Below are 6553 nucleotides of genomic sequence, written 5' to 3'. Positions count from 1 at the left end.
TTGCATGTATTTTTGTTGCATGGACACACATTGATAAAATTTGTAGTAAATCTAGTTTAGAGTGCAATGTCTACATACACTGAAATGAATGTTATAGTAGTTTTTACTATGAAAACGTGTTTAAAATAACTATTTTAAGATGTATTCATCTCAAATACTAAATCGATTAAAATAACTACTCAGTTGTTAAAAATACTATGCTGTTGACAGTTGTCATGGTATTATTAACAAATAATAATAGTACTTCTGTAGTGAAAAAATAAATCCAGCAAAGAACGCCATTGTTGAGCAAACACCTTCCTGGTGCCGGTTCAGTATTAAAATAGGCTAAAAAATTATAAACCTTTGATAAATTCTTCTATGGCCACTTCAAAAATGCAGATCAAGGTTCGTATTTATATTTCTAAGCCTTCATTTATACATTTTCACGCTCACAATAAAAATTAAACAAATCATCTATTGCAGTTCACCCATCTTTAAAAAGTTCCCAACATTTCCTCATCTAACCGCATCATCAAATAGCAGCACAGCAGTTCTCGGGAAATGCGATAGGTGAGTTTTTATTTCTATTATATTTGCTAGATGTAAAATTTATTGTTCTCTATTTTCAGAACTGAAAATCCCATAAACACCGACAAGTCTAATTCCGGAATGTTTCTTTGAGAAATGTTGGTTCTATCTCGCCGGAGAATGATTTTCATCGGCAACTTTCTGACGTTATACAATAAAAATACCTAGTGCTATGGAAAATAAAACATTAACTTGGAATATTTATTAATAAAGTAGTTAGCAATGATTGAAAGCCGTGTATTTTCTTTTGTTATTTGTTTTGGTTGGCAATGAATTGACTACACAATCATCGGTAATTTAAATGGGCAATGATTGTTACTTCAACTCTAAAATGTTGTTACGCTGACTATGAGCATGGTATTTTCGCTGTCATCCCAATCTTTGCATCCATAGTAAAATCCACAACTATTTTCGTTTGAAATGACTGATCAATGTAGTCTGCACAAATCAAGTGGCGTTGTGCATTTAATTTAAACCATCAGAATGGTAATTTCAACCGCACCGCTGTTTTCAGTGTATATAAAATATCAAGTGGTTATCAAAGAAAGAAGTTCTTTGGCAAACAATTAGAAGCGCGGCCGTGAAAATCCAGGAAGTCCCACAGGTGGATCGCGAAACATTTGGGAATCGATAATTTGACCATGTTCCGTGAGATAAAATCGTTCAAATGGACCCAGACAACCGAGCATCGATCTGACAGCGGAACGAAAACAAAAACAACCAAGCCCGTGAACGTTAGAACGGCGAGGGATTACTTCAGGCGCAATCCGAATAGTTCGGTTTTGGGCCCTTAGCCAATTCTTACGACTGGTTCGGACTTCATGTCTTCAAGGTAAATCCCGCGAGTGTTTGGTGCTGCCATTATGCCGTCGTAAAGGACGATGAGATTTACTAAAAAGCAGACGCTGGAGTATTATGGGAGCAAGTTCCGCTTGGATGTTCCGATAGGTCATCAAACTTGCCAAGAAGTACTTGGTGTGGCGACGATCTATGAGGGGACAAACCCAGCATGCCATATATATCGATCGGCACCATCTACGGTTAAATATGTAAAGAAGAATGCCTTTCTAGCAATATGTTGGTTTTACACTGATTTTATAACACTTTTGTAGAGTGATTAACCAGTTTTCCGCGAGCGGTAATGGCCGCCAGCTTACCTGCGGGCTAGTCTCTGATTTGACGTTGTTGGAGGTCAACTGCACCCACCATTCCGAACATTCTGACCAATGTGGCATATAAGAAGGTGCTGATGAAGTGAATTCAAATCTTCTTATTGATCAAAATGCTTTGAACGGTGAAATCAGAGACTAACCCGCAGGAAAGCTGTCGGCCATCGCCGCTCGCGGAAAACTGGATAGGCTTCAAGAGCGTTATAAAACTTAAATGTTACTTGGGCTGCTGTCGTTTATTCGATCACACGATCACACGAATGTGCCGGATCTGGTATCGTGCCATTATGCGAAACCGGTGAACGATGTTGGTTTTTTGGTGAAGTAGAAAAATTCTCGGCAATTATGAAGGGAAAACTCCGGAAACAATGAAAGCCCCGACAGAAACGACAAGGACTTGAAGAGTTGGCGGATGAACGTTAGGGTGGCTCAAATTAGTATGGGAAAAACTTTGTTCAATTTTTGTGATGGGCCGCCCTCTTATTCGGTTCTATTTGATGCCCTGATGCTCTGGACAAAATTTCAGCCAAATCGGTCAACGTTTGGCCAGTGCTAAACTCGTTGGAAGTTTATATGGAAAAATGTATGCAGAAACATCCAAAAACAGTAAATTGCAGCTGGACTACACAACTTACGATGAAGAACTATGATACTCATTCAGATCTTGAAGAATTTAATACAGAATGTTATGCAGAAAACCGCGAGAAGATTCGAGTTTGCCCGGCTAAGTTATTAGCATTTCTCTGCAGTGGGGTTTGAGCAAATTTTGTTTCTTTTACCTTTGAAAAGAAATAAATTCACCCCTACAACACTCCAGTAAAATGCTAATATCTTTGCGTAATAAACTCTAATCTTCTCGCGGTTTTCAGCATAACATTCTGTATTTTATTTTACAAGAACTGAATGAGTATCATGGTTCTTGATCGTAAATTGTGCCGTCCAACTGCAAATCACTGTTTTTGGATGTTTCTGCATACATTTTTCATATAAACTTCCAACGAGTTTAGCACTGCCCAAACGTTGACCGATTTGGCTGAAATTTTGTCCAGAGCATCAGGGCATCAAATAGAACCGAATAAGAGGGCGGCCCATCGAAAAATTCGAAAAAGTGTTTTTTGAGCCACCCTAATGAACGTGGGTAAAAAATATGGCAAAAGGGTTGCACAGTATTTGATGGGTAGCGTTAAGCCTGAGGTGCAACATTTAGCCTAGGAGAGAAGGTTGACAAAATCAACTTTGCAAGAACATAGCTAATCTGTGTTTATTTATTCACTAATAGTTCTAAAAAAATCCGTTTTAAAATGAATTTGTGGTGATAATTTTTGTTGTTTTTCAATCGATTCATGTGTGTATATGCATGCGTGCAAAAAACACACTTAGGCATCAATCCTAAACGGATTTGCTCGCAATAAGTTGCATTCGACGAGTAATCCTGTTCCATTGTTTCCTATTGATCTACCAGATCAAACTATGATCTCAAAAATAATATTTTGTTATACGTGAAAGGTACCACCACCGCAAGGTGGATTAATCAGGGTTTGAAAGACTAGTCCCACAAAGTTAGAAATAAAAACTAGAGCGTCAGATCTAAATACTTACTCACGAGAGCAATGAAGGCTTGTGTTGTTTGACTCGACTTAGACAAATCACGATCCAGATGACGACCAGATCCGATTTGTAAAAATAACACACCGGTGGAAAAATGTCAAATTCAAGCACAACTGATTCACACTTTTAAGTGATCGCTTGACCATTGGCTTACTAACGAACAGATTTGCTGACAAAAACAAGTGACATGAATTTTCGAGTGTAATTTCTATTTGTCTGCGCATAATGGCTTATAGAAACAAAACTGTGTAAAAATATTATGTGTACAGTGATGACTTAGAAATAAAATCCTTTTTAAAACATATTTAATGAATTAAAACAAACGTCACATTTGTTTGAAGTAAAATGTTAGAACTCAGTTAGAATTACTCGATGTGTCTCACTTTCATCGAGAACAGTCTTTAGTCGGATTAACCACGCTGGCGCACATGATTTTTGGCGCATCCGCCCTTGATTCGATGCCATTTCGGTAAGCACTTGACAGATTGAGATGAAATTCGGACAAAGCACAATTTTTGCTAATGTTTTAAGGTAGTGTTTTTCTTAATTTCATCAGTTTTAACTACTTTCTAGTCTCTGTGGAAAAAAAAGCTTTCAAGTGTTGTGGGTAAAAATTACGCGTTGTCCGAATTTCATTACAATCTGTCAAGTGCTTACCGAAATGCTTACTGAAATGAGAAATCATCGCCGTGGTGGAAACTCTGACTAAAGACTGTACCCGATGAAAATGAGACACATTGAGTAGCTTGTAGCTTTTTAACGTATGGGTAAAAATTGATGAAATTTTGACTGAAACTAGCTAAGAGTGTAATGTTTACATTGCAGAATTATTACAATCTGTCAAGTAGTTATTAAGGTAATATCAAAACGAGAGCAAATTCGCGAAAAAAAAAAATTTGTGCGTCGTCGTGGAAAAGCATGGATCGGGAAACACCTAGGAATCCATCATTCGACAGTGTCATGAGTGGTGAAATCATTCAAGGAATCCCAAACGACCCAGCGGTGGTCAGGCAGCTCAAAAAACTCGAAGACATCGAATCCGGAGAAGGCAATGAATGTATTGCATATGTTCAAGCGTCGTCTTAATCTTTCGATCTGCGATGTGGCGAAGCAAGAGGAGGTTTCCATCTGGTTTGTCGAAAAACGATGAAACGGTCTCCACGTCTACAAATTCAGGAAGGTGCCAAACTGGAACGAAAAACAAAATTCGGTAGCTGCACCGAGAGTGACGAAACCGAAGTGCACCGTGATGGACGACGAGACTTACATCAAGGCGGACACAAAGCAATTGCTGGGGCAGGAGTTTAGTATTACGTTGCCACACGTTGGGTGTGGCAAGATGCGTCAGTCGTACATCACGACGTGCACCATCAATCGGCAAATCTTCCGAGATGTGTGCCTCCAGAAGCGCCTGTTGCCTTTGCTGTGGTCCCACGGAGCTGTTTTGCCAGTACAGAGATAATAATGTTGCTTTTGTACCAAAAGACTAGTCGGAATTTCGTCAAATTGAAAAATAATTGGGCCAATATGAAGTTTAACAACTATGGTATTCCAGGAAGAGCTGAATTTGAAGAAACAGTGGGTAGAAGTATCAAAAGAAGTCGGTCCACCATTGCACAAAACCTCATATAAGGTGTCAAGGGCAAAGTTCGGGCATTCAGTCATGGAGAAGAAATCCATTAAACCAATAAAGAAGAAAACTACCCACGATGTTGTAGTTTATTCGCTAAAATATTGAAGATAATCCGACTAAAAATGAATTTTTAACGATCATTTTTGTGTGTCTCGTTTCTATTGAGTACAGTCTTCATTTTCGAGAATTATCTAATTTGGTATCCTAAATCAGCGCCAGGAAGAGAACCCATCATTCAGCGTTTTAATGGATGGTGAAGTCATTCAAAGAGTCACACGGCCCAAAGCCAGGCAAGCAGCGACAGAAAACTGACGACAGCTGACCAGGTGAAGATCCAAAAGATGTTGAGGCGTTTGGCCTAATTATTCGACTTACAAAGTAGTTTCAGGACGGGAGTAACCAAAACGCGTCAAACCACCGATCTTGCCGGAGCAATAACCGATTAAGAAGCCTTTTGCCTTCATGACCATCATGCCTTGCTTCGTAAAACATCTGAGGACCAGTTGGCTTTGAACAGTGAGTAAAGGTATCAAAAGTTCTTGGATAGATTTGGGTTCTATTGTTGCCCAAAACCTTATGAGTGATGTGAAGTGCAAATTACGAACATTTGTTTATAGAAAAACCCAGATTAATCCACCTAGCGTTGGTGGTGCCTTTCTCGCATTTAGTTAAGACACCAACCTTATATGGGGTTTATATGGTCCGATGTACCATTTTCTTCATAACTTCTAAACACAATGACCGATCGTTATAAAATTCAATAGTGATCAACGAGGCTTTATCCCCTGTCGAATGAAACTTGTTGCGAGAAAATCGGTTAAGGATTAATATACGAAAAGTTGTCTAATGTTTTTTATAGCTTTTGTGCACACACACACACACACACACACACACACACACACACACACACACACACACACACACACACACACACACACACACACACACATACACACATACATACACACGGACAGACAGACATGTGCTCAGCTCGTCGAGCTGAGTCGATTGGTATATAATACTATGGGTCTCAGAGGCTTCTATAAAAAGTTCGTATTCGGAGTGAAATGATAGCCTTTCAGTACAACTTTGTTGTACGAGAAAGGCAAAAATATACACTAACCGTTCGATAACTGCAACATGTTTACTTTTCAGTTAACAAAAGAAGTTCGATAACTGCAACAGACTGCAACGCATTTTAGACGTCAAGCGTTTGTCAATCGACGTCAGCTGCGATAAAAGTGCATCGAAATGTGCAGCGTAATGCAACTGACTTTGACATCAGTTTGAAGCTTGGCGGTCCGATAACTGCAAAACTGTTTCAACTACCGAATTGCATTTAAGTAGCAAGGCAGTTAAATGACTTGCAGTTATCGAAGTTCTACTGTATAATGAAGCTCAGTAGCAGAAACCGGTAAGACGCGCGGCTACAAAGCAAGACCATGCTGAGGGTGGCTGGGTTCAATTCCCGGTGCTGGTCTAGGCAATTTTCGAATTGGAAATTGTCTCGACTTCCCTGGGCATAAAGTATCATCGTGTTAGCCTCATGCTATACGACTGCAAAAATGGTAAC

The 6553-nt window shown here is 39.3% G+C and overlaps 1 long non-coding RNA gene across 1 annotated transcript; it reads left to right on the top strand.

Moving 5' to 3' along the window:
• The first annotated feature begins 252 nt into the window (after positions 1-252).
• LOC134220463 (uncharacterized) lies at positions 253-777 on the top strand. The gene is made up of 3 exons (XR_009981913.1): positions 253-387; positions 466-552; positions 612-777. It is a non-coding gene; the product is annotated as an uncharacterized LOC134220463 (long non-coding RNA).
• Positions 778-6553: the final 5776 nt, after the last annotated feature.

This window comes from Armigeres subalbatus, chromosome 3, assembly GCF_024139115.2.
Source record: "Armigeres subalbatus isolate Guangzhou_Male chromosome 3, GZ_Asu_2, whole genome shotgun sequence".
Taxonomy (NCBI): domain Eukaryota; kingdom Metazoa; phylum Arthropoda; class Insecta; order Diptera; family Culicidae; genus Armigeres; species Armigeres subalbatus.
This window is presented reverse-complemented; position numbering and strand designations above follow the sequence as displayed.